The sequence below is a fragment of the Pantherophis guttatus genome, chromosome 2, assembly GCF_059756535.1.
Source record: "Pantherophis guttatus breed Tessera chromosome 2, ASM5975653v1, whole genome shotgun sequence".
NCBI classification, from domain to species: domain Eukaryota; kingdom Metazoa; phylum Chordata; class Lepidosauria; order Squamata; family Colubridae; genus Pantherophis; species Pantherophis guttatus.
In genome coordinates, this window is record NC_142064.1 from 27,476,403 (window position 1) to 27,490,656 (window position 14,254).

Here is a 14,254-nt window from a genome sequence, read left to right on the forward strand (position 1 = left end):
TGGAGAAATATTTTGCTTTGAAATGGCCAAGTCAATATTGCATATTATGTACAACATTGTCCATATAGAGTTATATATCAATAAGCAGATTTTGGTGCAAGATCCTTCACAATGCTCAATATCAATCGCAAAGGGTCATTGGACTAGCCCTTACTGTTATTATTAGCAGTAATACAATTAATTAAAAGAGTATTTATTAAAATAGTTGTACATAATAAATGTTTGGGGCAGATAAACACTGAAATTTCACCAATGTGGTCAATGAGCTCAAGAGTTTGGGGTCCCCTACTTTAAAAGGATTGTTTAAATGACTGTCAAGATTTTGTCATTATAATAAAAATATCTACCTTAAGCATTAGCAATACGTTTTTTTTAATTAGCTGTAATGTAGCTAAATGGAATACTTTGGGCAACATTTGGCCCAATGTAAGCTGGGCCTTTCTTGACTGAGCCAGATTTATAACTGAGTGGATTTGGGTAGTTTTGTTTTGCTTTGCTTAAATTAACAGAAAAATTACCCATGTTCTGATATTGCACCACCCTGAAAGTCCTGAATTGAGTGAAGTGAGTTTGAGATTGCTTACTCATCTCTGAAGCAAACTGAAACAAGTTGGATACAAAACCTAGCCTTAAAAAGAATTGTTTAGATTTAAAACTAGGTTCTGTGGTCCTATTTTTTTTTATCATTACTTCTGCTTGATCCTTGATGCTATAGATATGCCAAGTATTTTGAGATCAGGGGACAAGAAGTAAAAAAGGCAAGTGTTGTTTAAGTGTTGTTTTTACTTATTTTATATGACTAATGTTCACACTGGCAGTCCTGGGAAATCTATACCTCTTATTTTGGAAAGCTCTGCCTGAAAAGGTTTCAGCTCCCAAGAGACTGATATGTAGATGAGACATTAAGGAAGATTATAATACCCTGTTATTACCTCCCCACATGCTACTAACTAGCACAATAGCCTGAGAATAGTCTTCATTCACCAATTTGGGTTGCTATTGAATTCATCCTCTTGTTCCAGGTCTTCACACTGAAAAGCCATGACTGGAGAACTTGTGAGCATTGAAGGAGAAGGAAATCTGGTGCTAATTGTGATGGAAGATTTTGAATCCAGTGAAGTGACACAATGATCACAATGAAGTTAGGATCCAGATCAGGGAGTTTATTCTCTCCTGCCTCTTTTTAGAAACTTTAACAAGAAGAGATTATGTCCAAGCCAAAGGATACTAGAAAAGAGAAAATAAAAGCTGCCAATTTTAATGCTAGTATTTCTAAATGTATAGCAACAAATCATTTAATAGACTAGGAAAGATGAATATTTAATTTAGGAGCAATACATTCCTGCATTGCTTCCTTTTGATGTTAAATATAATATGCCATTAATAATTAGTAAACAGTGTAGCTTTTGTTGATGAAATTTTGAAGTTAATTAACCTTGTCTGTTTTATATGCCATATTTTTAGTAATAGGAAATCCAGTTTAGAATCAAACTCCATCCTGAGTTACCTTGTAAGATGGGCAGCAAATAACTGTTATAAATATTTTATAACTATAAATAAATAAATAGAATATATAAAGGAAGATTTTAGATGCTAAAGGAAGATTTTCATGCAATTCCTCCTGTGTTTTATTACTATTGCACTTGAGGTTGGGAAAATTGTTCTTTTTAAAAAAAACAACAACAATATTCTATATATACACATGGAACTTCTGTTTTACTGAGAACATCATTTCCCATTAAATGATCTTTGTTAAAAACATATCTAAGACCCAGTAAAGTCAAGTTTTTAGCAAGGCGTCAATAAGTTGATAATAATGAAGATCAGAGTTACTAATATAGTAAGAAAATAATAATGGGGTTGCAGGCCCTTAGAAAGAGAGTTAGTCCTGCCTTAGGCACAAAGCCAGCTGGCTGACTTCTCAGCCCTAGGAAGGAGACAATGGTGAACCACTTCTGAAAAACCTTGCCAAAAAAACCTGCACGGACTTGTCCAGGCAATCTCTGAGAATCAGACATGAATGAAAAGTAATGCTAGTCTAGATTAGCCAAAATATTAATGGCAGATTTACACTGATGGAGTTTACATATCTGAATGTATGGTGTGTTTAACAATAAGTATCATTGAGAAGAGAACTAATCTGGTGTAGTGGTTAAGGCATCAGGTTAAAAACTGGGAGGCCATGAGTTCTAGTCTTTCTTTAGGCACAAATCCAACTGGGTGACCTTGAGCCAGTCACACCCTCTCAGTCTCAGGAAGAAGGCAATGGTAAACCACTTCTGAAAATTCTTGCCAAAAAACTTGCAGGGACTTATCCAGGCCATTGCCAGCAGTCAACATTTACTTAAAAACAAAACCATAAATAAGGTCCTTATAATAGTCACCTCACAATAGGCCACGATATCTGGGATTTTTTGATTTTCCAGACCTGACTTATTTGGAGAACAACAGTTGAAAAAAATGCATATAATGTTCCAGGAAAGCATCTTTGGTTTCTTCAATATTTATTATATTTTACTTATTGTTATTATTTTTGTGGTCTTTTAATACTCTGATCAACAATTGGCCTGCTAAATATGGACAATAAATAGTTTGCCAGAATCTGATTCACCCTCATAGGATTTTTGCATGGTCACCAATCCTGTACATTTCCCCACAAATCATATTTTTCAAAAACGAAAGAAAAGGACATTGAAAGCACTATTATCCAGTCAGACAGGTGCTGTCAGATTTGCAAATAAAGATAAACTGCATGTACCATTTGTTCCAGCTGTTCTAAATGCAATAGAAAATGAATTACTGACTTTCTTGGAAGGTTTGCCCTTGTACATGGTTGCATGCACATCCCACAACAGGTGTTTTCCAACTGCAGTGCCCTCTCAGCCTGGCAAAGCTACATTGGAGTCAGATGCCGGTCTAAATCTAGCCCTATTAATCTGCAAAAAAGGAACCTTGTTTGTACAAGGGCAAACCTTCCAAGAAAGTCAGTAACTCATTTTCTATTGCACTTAGAATATCACTTTCCCCCCTAAATTTCCCCATTTTTCTTGGTCTTGTTGGTCAGCTATAACGGTCTTTCTCCATAAGCCAGGGAAAATATGAAAACTGGAGTTAATGTTAATTAAACTTTAGCAATATACAGCATATGCTTTAAAGAAATCTACTCTTAATCTGGAAAACAAATCCAGCCCATGTCCTGTTTTAAACTGAACCCTGTGTGTAATGAATTAAAAGTAAATCTGACCAGATTTGTCTTTACGCATTAGAAAGTTTGTTTTGTTTTTCTATACAATATTGTTTTGCTATCTTGTAAATCCAAAAGCTTTCGTGTATTCATTTTGAATAATCAACCTGCTGAATAAGTCAAATCTATGCATGTTTAATCAGAAATGCAGAATTTATGGCTCATATCCATAATTATTCTTTATTTCTGCCTTTACTATTAATTTTAATTGTAGTTTTAGCCTCTGTTATTCTCCAGATCAGAAAAACAGGCTAATGCGTCACTGCTGCCTAAATTTATTACTCTTCAAAAGAAAAGAATTAAACTCAAGACTTCTAACAAACTTCATTGTTAAAGTGGTCCCATTTTACCCCCCACATTATTCTCCGCAATGCTAGACACATAAATGTACCCATTTTTAAAATTTCACATAGTGCCACCAATCAAATGTTGATCTTCACTACTAGGAAAAATTGAAAGGATGATTGGAACCACTGCCTAACACTTCAATTCCAGCACATATACAAGGGGATCCCCCACAGAATCTCCTAAACCAGGGGTGGGCAATTGTGACTCTTTTACAACCTGTGGACTTCAACAGCTTGGCTGTCTCAGGAATTCTGGGAGTTGAAGTCCACAGGTTGTAAAAGAGCCACAATTGCCCACCCCTGTCCTAAACTAAGCCAACTCAGACCAAGGTACATAAGAGCTGCAAGTAAAAACAATATATCTGACAGAAACATTAACTACATTCATTATGGCAAAGTGAAGATGAGCATTTTCATGTAACATAGTCATTTTTTTATATAAGTACATTTAACATTTGTTCTTAAGAGACTATCTTCTTTAATAAATTAACTTCTGTTACATAGGTAGCTCTTGGAATTTAGAGTTTCACTCTACAAATCCATGAATAACAGATTATACATCAAGATCTACCTAAGTAAAAAATTGTTTTGCATGTAAAATGGAAGCATTTCATGTTAGGAACTAGTTTGGTCTCCTTTGTTAGGGACTTCTCCAGGCTGAATATCGTATCTAAGGAGACTCCCATGTTCTCACACAATGAACATTTGACAGCAGAGCAAAGCATCTTACACATATCTGAAAAGTCAGAAAAAAATGGTGTTAGAACATGCAGATTTCCAGACTCCATGATCCAAAGTGGTATCTGGCATTAGAAATTATAACTAGCGTTTTCAATTATGCAGGGGAAAATGGCTGATTGTCACTCAGATATTTGGATGTATTTTCATCTAGATTAGTGAAGAAAATCTAATTTCATTAAAGTTGAAAATATAAAGGACAGTAAAGTTTAATTCAGCTGCATATTAATGAATGTAACTTCATGGGTAATTTAAACTCCTGTATTAACTAAGTGGCATTTATGCAAAACTAACGTTATAAATTCAATAAAAAGAGCAACATAATTATTTTGTTTTAAGGATTTTTTAATAAATTTCATAAACTAATGGGAATTGATGGGAGGATTACAATAATCTTTGATGCACTCTGTCTTATTTAAGTCTGATTTTCTGATTTGTTACAGAAGTGGTGATCGGTATTAAATGTTTATTTGACTTCTTTTGAAATATTAATGGAAAGGTAAAAAATAATTTGCAATATAAATAATATAGGACAACTATGATAGGAACAGGTCTGTAAAAATAATGCATACATGAAAGACACTTTTAAATAAAATTGATACTTCATAAATTCCCCAAAGTTCCATTGATAAAATTTGGAATAGTAGTACTAAAAAATAACATTGCCGTATGCAATTAACACTCTTTTAACAAGAATGCATAGATTAAAATTTATTTTAATTTTATAAGCATAAGCGCACCAGTGTGCTTACCATCCCTGTGCTAATATTTTCTTTTATTCGTATCCTTTTCATGTATTTATAATTATGTTTACACTTGTATCTGTCATGAAATACATGCTTGACAAAATAAATAAATAAATAAAATTTTGACTGGAAAGGATCAGTTTAGGTGAATTATTGATGAGCAGTCAAAGGAAACCTTGATAAATGGGTAATGAAAAATATGCATTTGTAATTTTTTCAAAGGTGACATATTGTGATGTGGACTGTATTGTAATAGGAATTCTCACGTCGCAAATTAAAATGACAGAAATAAATAAGGTAAACATAAAATAAGGTAAAGAAATACTGTCTAGGAATCGTAGATTTTGCAAAACATACTTTGCAGAAGATGTTTTGAGGTGCCTCTCAAAAACAAGAATTTGGTTGCATGGGATAGAGAATTAATGTCACTTTTGCTTTGCCAATGCTTCCTGTTGGGTTAAGAAGCCTTTTCTTCTCTATGACAGAATCCTGCAGCTGAATGCTTGATAATGACGAAGGGCTATTAATATGCTAAGCCTTTTAATAGCATGGGATACCACCATCCTGTTCTCTCCAATTTTATAGTATAGCTCCCTGATTTATCATTTGACTTAAAGAAATCTAAGCTTGTACAATTTAAGATGATATAATTTAAAACCTGATATATATGAATAAAAATGGAGTCACCTTTTGATAAGTTTATCAGATTACTTTTCTGTGGTGAAGTATACATTTCACTTCACTGTGGAAAAAAAGAAGAGTCACATTATTATTAATTACTCTTGAAGTTTGGATCTCTCCCTCGGTACTGTAAAATAAAATAAAAAATCTCATTTATATATTGTTATTTTGGTAATTTATTTATAATATTTCAATATAGTAGTATAATATTTATTATACTACCCCACATTTCATTTTATTGCATGGTCTGAATGATAATGCAAGTTTGGATAATTGGAATTCCTAATTAATTAAGAAGAACAGGGCCTTGGTAGTACAGTGGTCTAAAGCACGCTGTTATTAACACAGCTGCCTGCAATTACTGCAGGTTCGAATCTTACCAGGCTCAAGGTTGACTCAGCCTTCCATCCTTTCTAAGGTAGGTTAAATGAGGACCCAGTTTGTGGGGGCAATAAGCTGACTTTGTATAAATATACAAAAGTATGAAAGCTATTGCTTAACGCATTGTAAGCCGCCCTGAGTCTCCGGAGAAGGGCGGCATATAAATAAATAAATTAAAAAAACCACAGGTTGGTCTAATTAATTTCTAGGGTTGTAAGCCAACAATGTATTTCACTAGACAATGCCAAAACAGAAAATCCAATGGATTTGCTGGGGTTTATTGTGTAGGACAGGACAACAGCAAAGAGGTGCAATCATATACTTGTGTCCAAAAGTCAATCCTCCTAAATTGGCCTCTCAGGAAACTGAACATTATCCAAGAACCTGCTATTCAGTTATGGCCAGCAAAAATGACTGCCCGCCCACCCACCTTGTTGCAAGTTTAGGAGATCACAAGAAAAGATAGCTCCATTGGCGGATAAGCTTCAATGAATTCAATATGTCTCATTTTTCAATAGAAGGTATACATTGTCAGGGGTGTTAACGGCTGGAATGTGAGATATGACACATTTTCCATTTTAATTTATATCCTGCACTTTCACGATTAACATATGTTACCTAATTGCCTGATAAGAAGAAAGAAATATAAAAATGGAGAACACCATATTTATTCAAAAATAGATAGAAAGAAAAAATTACCAATACAATATTCTCAAGAAATTTACGAAATATACTCACTTTTAAAAAAATAAATAAATCATTGGAAAATAAACTGTCTTCATTTTAGGTAACTACAGTAAAGCATATAAAGAAATGCAATGTACTGAAACAGCAACAGATTGAAACTGCTACCGAAACATTAAGAACAATCATATTTTCAAAGGTTCTGGTCATCCTTGTAGTTTTGGAAATTACGACCAAAATTTCCTTTGCTAAACAAGACAGCGTTAAGTGAATTGCATCCCCATTCTACAATCTTTTGGCCACAATTAAGTGAATCACAGCAGTTGTTAAGGGAACCATCTGGTTGTTAAATGAATCTGGCTTTCCCCCCTTGACTTTGCTTGTTGGAAGGTTATAAATGGTGATCGCATGAGCCTGGGATACTGCAACTGTCAGTTTTGTTCCATATAGCACCAACCTTGTGGACTCTCAACTTTCCTCTTTCCGCTACATATTCAAAATGGACAGTGATTAATATATATATATGTGTGCGTATATATATATATGTATGTATGGTGCAGGTCAGTGATGGAATTCAAATAATTTAACAACTGGTTCTCTGCCCTAATGATTTCTTCCAAAAACCAGTTCACCAAACTGCTGAGAAAGTTAACAACCGGTTCTCCCGAAGTGGTGCGAACTGGCTGAATCCCACCACTGGTGCAGGTATATATTTATGTATTGTATATAAAATGAACACAAATGAACCAGGGGTGGGTTCTACTTACCTTTACTACCGGTTCGCAGCGGGGCCGCGTGCGCACTCTTGTGTACATGCGCAAAGCGTTTTGATGACATCAGTGGGCGGGGTCAGTGGGCGGAGCCTCCCGCCGGTGGGTTGCGAACGGGGGCAACCCACCACTGAAATGAACAATGAAAAGAATGCAATGAAATTTCAAGAAAGATGGATTTATTATAACAATGTAACTGAAAGGTTCTTCACATCTCCCCTGGATGGCATCTGCACCTCCCTAAGGGTGGTACACATAGTTGTGAAAACGTGCTCAAAGTGGTTATTCCATCTGGCAGGAAAATGTATAGCATAGCAACGCTGTACTGCTGGCAACACCTGACAGGTATAGATTTCATTTTGCAGGGAGAAAAGCAGTTACAGAAGTGAAATTGAAAGAATCAATTTCTTCTCATGCCAGTTTACATGTTCAAGTTTTTATGATTGTTTTGCGATGATGATGATGATGATGATGATGATAATGAAATAGTTGTTTTTGTTGATGATGATGATGATGATACAAGAATAAGTGGAACTGTCCCTTAACCAGAGGGGGGGAAGAGCAGAAGGGAAAGAAATATGTAAGAAAAATATTAGCAATAATGAATCTTCTCTCAAGGTTTATCAGGATTTTTTGAGGTTTATTAATATGCAAAACAGATTAAAGAAACAATAAAAGAAACTGAATTCATGAAAACATCACAGCAATACAGACTATTTTTCCATAATTCATGTCACCTAGTTACAAAATGCAGTTGTTTTCCAGGTTTGCATAATAGACAATTATTTTCTGGGTAAAGCGACAAAACTTTTAACATAATTAACAACCAATCCAGTGTGGCATGTTCTCTGAACACAGTCTAGCTGACCATCAGATTCATTGGACAATTTATGACAAGTCACTATCTCCCAATTCAATCTATAAAACAGGGCTGTAGTGAAGGTAAAATGTACATTACCTTGAGTTTCCAAAAATAAAACATTGCATTAATTAATTATCGTCAAAGTTCACCGAAGAATCCAGTGTGAGCCAGATTACGCAGATTGCTGTTAAGGTCTACTGGGCCTTGAGTGATGGATTGCGTGGGAAGATCACTAATGGTGACGAGTTAACTCATGTAAGTAAGAAACAATTTTATATAATTTAGAAATAAGACTGATGATTTTAGAATTTTAGGATGTTTTATGCTATGTGACTTAATCTTAAACCAAAGGCTAGGAACTGGATTTTTCCACTCATTTATTAAAGTATATCCTAACCCATTTGAAGATTTACTTACAATTAAAAATAACCTCTCTTGGTGTATTTTTCAAAACTCTCAAGGTATTTAGACTTCATATAATATCAAATTAATACTGGTTTAGCGGGTAACTGCTTTTTCTCACAACCTGTTTGTTTTTAAATGTCTTTTTTAAAACACTGCATTCCTTTGAAACTTTTCTAGAGAATTCTTCAATAAAAACAATTTATAAATGGCTCACAATAGACTATTAAATAGCAACAAACATTTAACTGCTCTGTCTACTTGTCTATGTCCTTGTCCATTTTTTTAAAAAAATGGATTGTTTTGAAAAACAAGGATTAGAAGGGGATTTAGGGACATCACAAGTACTAGCCAATCAGTGCTATCCACAGCTGGCTTTTATTGCAAATTTGTTAAGGCTTCTTTTCAGAGCTCAAGCCAGGAAGTGAAAGGTAATGCAAGTTTCCAGCTCAAGCCTAGTGCTCTGAAAATGTTTACATAAGCCTTCACCTTTAGTGAGAATAGGAAATAGTGCCAAACTTAGAGACACCACATTCAAACATGGGCATCTCAGGTAACACAGCAAAGAAAGATCTTTGGCTCAACAGCTGTGCTGAGGGCCTGTTGACAGCCCTTGAGGGAAGGGGAGGGGAAAGGAACAGACTGTTGAAAATATCAGGCATTCTAAAGATGGATCAGCGAAAAGAGAGTCTATTTAGCATTGAGCTGGGAGCTCTAATAGACAAGGCATCCGTCAAATGTACAATATGTTGAGGCTTTGCTAAAACAGTTTCAAAAGTCTCTGTTTCTTCCTACCACCAGACTTCAAAAAGAAACAACAAAGAGAGATTTTCTTCTCAGCAAAGAACGATTAGCATTTAACATTATTATCTACCAAGTTGTGTCTGATTTACGCTGCTTGAGGCACAAGAGCCATTATGAGTAGCTTCTCTTTTATTGTTCACAGGGCTCAAGTCTGACTTAGGCACGCCCAAGATATTAAAGAAACAAGATCTGGAAAAAAAAAAGAATTTAGAGCATATGGTTCTAAACATTCAAAGACAAAAATCTGTTCTACCTCATTTTCCTCAGGGAAAACATAACCAAATATACCCCCATGGAAGAAGCTGTAAGAAAGAGGGGGCTTGTTTGTGTAGTGAATGAAAGAGAAAAGAAAAGAAAAGAAAAAAGAAAAAAAGAAAAGAGAAAAGAAAAGAAAAGAATAAATCCCTGCCTTACGTCAAACAATGAGAACAGTCTCTAAATACTGTCAACTACTAAACAAGCCTGAAACAAATTTAACTTTGGAAACTCTAGTGGCCTACCATTCACTCATCCTGCTGGTTTGAAGTCGGAAAAAAAAGTCTCTTTCTGCCTGCTAGGTCAGCAATATTAGTTTATTAAAGAATTTTAGCTTTCTTCCTAAACTTTATAAAAAGTGACAGACATAAACATAGAAACATCATTGGGGGGAATCTTTAGAATTGTTTTATAAAATAGTAGATGTCAACAAATTTATTTTTTTAACAGTACATAAGGAACAAAGAAATGCAATTTTAGAATGTCTTTAAACACCAAAAATTCTTTTTTCTTTCACTTTTTGTTTCTAAGTGATAAAGTGCAGCATATAAATGTTGTACCAAGAAGAAAAATAGTGAACAGCCTGTCCTTTGCATTTCCCAATTGCTTATATCAAAAAACTTCACCTAAATGATTGGCATTATAAACAGAACCAAATACAGGTAGTTACTGCTAAAAGCATTCATGCCGTAACAACAGCTGCTCCAATCCATAATATGCAGGGGTGGGTTCTACTTACCTTTACTACTGGTTTGCAATGGGATTGTGCATGTCTTTGCTTTGCGTGCGCATGCGCAGAAGTTTCTACGCATGTGCAGAATGCTGATGATGACATCTGGGGTGGTGGGCGGGGCTTCCCGCCGGTTTTACTACCGGTTCTTGTGAACTGGTCCGAACCGGGGGCAACCCACCACTGATAATGTGTCATAATTTTGTTTTCTGATGTTCAACATTGCATATTACTGACTGCTGCTGAAAAATATATGGAAACACTCTGAACATTTCAGGTCATGTGCAATATTGTTTATTTATTGTGGAGAAGGAAAGGTAAGAACTTAGAACTGGCATTTGTGATTATCAATTGATCCGATACACGTAGTCCTCAATTTACAACCATTCATTTAGTGACCATTCAAAGTTACATCACGTGATCAAAATTTGGATGCTTTGCAACTGGTATGCATTTATAATGGTTGTAGTGTCCCAGGGTCATGTGAACACCATTTGCAATTTTTCCCAGCTTGCAACAAAGATTTAATGATCACGAACAACTATAATGATTTCCTCAACAACGGTGGCAAAACAATTTAGACTGCCTAGCTTAGAAATGAAAATTCTGGTATCAGCTGTGGTTGTTAAGACCACAGTATTGGCCCCATCAAAAAAAAGGGCCTAACATTATTTGAATATATATATTGTTATAAAAGTACACAGTGGTAGGGCATTTTGGAAAAACAGTCAATCACGTAGCTCCATGAGAGTATTGAGATCATGACTGAATGAAAAAAGTCCATGTTTTTGATGCAAACGTTCTCAGTCTTCAGAACCTTCAGGAATTTCTATATTAAATCTAGGAGAACTATTCTTGGTCAGAATAAAAGAAGCTGGGTTAGAAGGGCCTCAAACCATCACCAGAAAACAGTTTCCTGAAAGAGTGCAAAATATATCTGCTAAATGCTATTCCACTATTGCTTAATAAAACATGGTGGCTTTATCACTGATATACAAATCACAGTTATTTGGGGTTTTTTTGTCAACAATACTCATGATTTAATATTGTTGGAGCTGTGAACAATTGTAATAGTTACTATGATTCATTGAAGATGTTCCAGATATTTCTGACTTCACATGAGGAAATTCATATTGTTAGTTGCAGGGTTGTTATATTCAGAAGAATCTCCATTCCCTCATTTCATTTATGCCCTTTTCCAGATTACTGCCTGTTAAGGTGGACTTTTACAAAACATTGGAAATAGGCTGCTATTCAAAGCAATCTTCTCTGACTTATTTGGGAAGAAAGGGTATGATTGAAATGATTATATGTATATGGCTTCAAAATGATGCACATTAAAATGAATTGTATTTTATATTTTATTTTAATTTATTTGGCAGACTCAGGGGAAAGGAGGAATTTTCTCATAGGACTATGCCATATGCTTGGTTGCATATGAAATGGACAATGTAGCAAAAGTTGCCTGTTTTTAATTTTTCCTTTCCTCCTTGGACTGTGATATTTTATGGAAGACTCATACAAAAGGGACTCTGTGTGTGTGTGTGTGTGTGTGTGTGTGTGTGTGTGTGTGTGTTGTTGAAATTAGAACCAGATAGTTCTGACTTCATGGTAAATTTCATGTGCAGTCCAGCAAGCTTAACAAATCTCCCACTCCCTCCCATTCCCATCCATTCTTTTGACTATTGGGGAGTGCATAAAATTATAAGTAAAATGTTAGATGCCTACCTCATTTATCTTGAACTATGAGAATTGTATGAGTGTAAAAATAAGATCTGTTGTTATCTAACAGAATTGCAAAGTAAGTTCAGTTGGGCTTTAAAAGATGCAAAAGAGCAAGGGAAAGAGTTATTTTTTTCTTTTATAGAAATCATTAGTCAGGAAAAATAGCTTTGCATGTGGAGGTAAGTGGTAAAACTCTCTCTCTCCCCCTCCCTCTCTGTATGTATATGTGTGTGTGTGTGTAAAAACAGAATATATATACACAGAAGTCACAGGTTCCTGGTTTCTAGCTCTTGCTTTCTTTGTGTGTATGTGTATATATACTGCAAGTGTTTATCTACCTATTTATATCTGTGTCTGTGTCTATACATGTATGTGTATCTTTACCTATCTATCCATCCATCCATCCATCCATCTATCTAATCTATCACCTACATTCCATCTATCCATCCTTCCTAAAGCTGTTTAGTGGGAAACAGCTCCAGTTAATCATATGAGGTTTATTCTAAAAAATAAATGCAGCAGGTACATATGCACAATAGTAATCATACTGTATAGAAAATACCGGGAAAAATATTTACAGAATTCAGTTGAACTTCCATTAAACATGCAGCAAACTAGTCCAGTGCTATTTAAATAAAGTTCACACTAAGTCTTTCAAGACTAAACATTTCATTATTGCATAACTTTCATCAATCAGTTCATGAAATATCATAGTGAATTACTCTCAACATGCCAGGGAGAGTGGCCAACTTTTTTCTCTCAAATCTTGTGCAACAGTTTGATCTGTAGTAACTTATACTCCAAAAAGCTTCCTAAGAGTTTAACAGCAGAACCAATTACCGAGAGAGGTAGTTGGGGCCCCTTCACTGGATGTATTCAGTGGTGAACTCCCTTTCGCTGGCTAAGAACATACAAATAACCCTGCTGAATCAGCCCAGGAATCATCTTAATTCAATAGTTTGTTTGTCACAATGTTTAAACCACAGGTCTCTGGGCTACTCACAAGCTGGAGAGATGTCTTATCCTGCTGGTTTAATTTAGGGATTAAGTGGACTTTTCTATATATCTATGAATTATGGGACTGCTAGAAATATTATGAACTGGGAGTGCAGAAGTGATCCTAAGAGTAGTATTAGATGTATTCCATTTATAGGAAGCATTGTCTCTTCTGGCAGCATGTAGCATGGGCATCTGGAAAGCAAAAGGGGCAAATGATATACTAATATATGGAATCTTTGGTGCTCCTTGAGCTTGGTTGTTTTCTTGCAGACATTTCATTACCCAACTTGGTAATATCTTCAGCACAAATATTCACTTCTCTTGATAAAGCATGTGTTGTAATGCAAAGGCATATAGGAAGGATTGGCAGCCCTATTCTGCCAGTACGTGCAGAAAACAGGTCTGTATGCATATAACACAGTAAACCAGAAGTTCCCAGTCTGAAGGCCTGTAATAACTGGGAGGCAGCCTCCAAAATATGAATTTAAAAATGCAATATGATGGGGAAATTATTAAATAAATGTTTGGAAAATAATTATACAGGCCTAACAGATTTAGTTTAAATCAACTCTAAACAAACACATTTTAGATTCTATCTTTGCTTTACTCCTCTTTTTGGACTGTAGTCCTGGACAATAGTCAAACCACATCTACATATGCTACTGGAGTACTGATTGGAAAGAGGGTTTAATGGTGAAGCAGAACCACCAAGCACATATGTTCTGGTGCAGCTGACCACTTGGAATTGAGGAGGGGTTGGGGTTTAATACCTTCTCCCCCCCGCACCCCCCGCCATTCATGCACGGCAGAGACCCGAAGACCAGCTGGCCGTCAGGAGGTGCGCGTGCATGCGCAGCGGAACTGAACTGGGGCAACAGCGCACGTG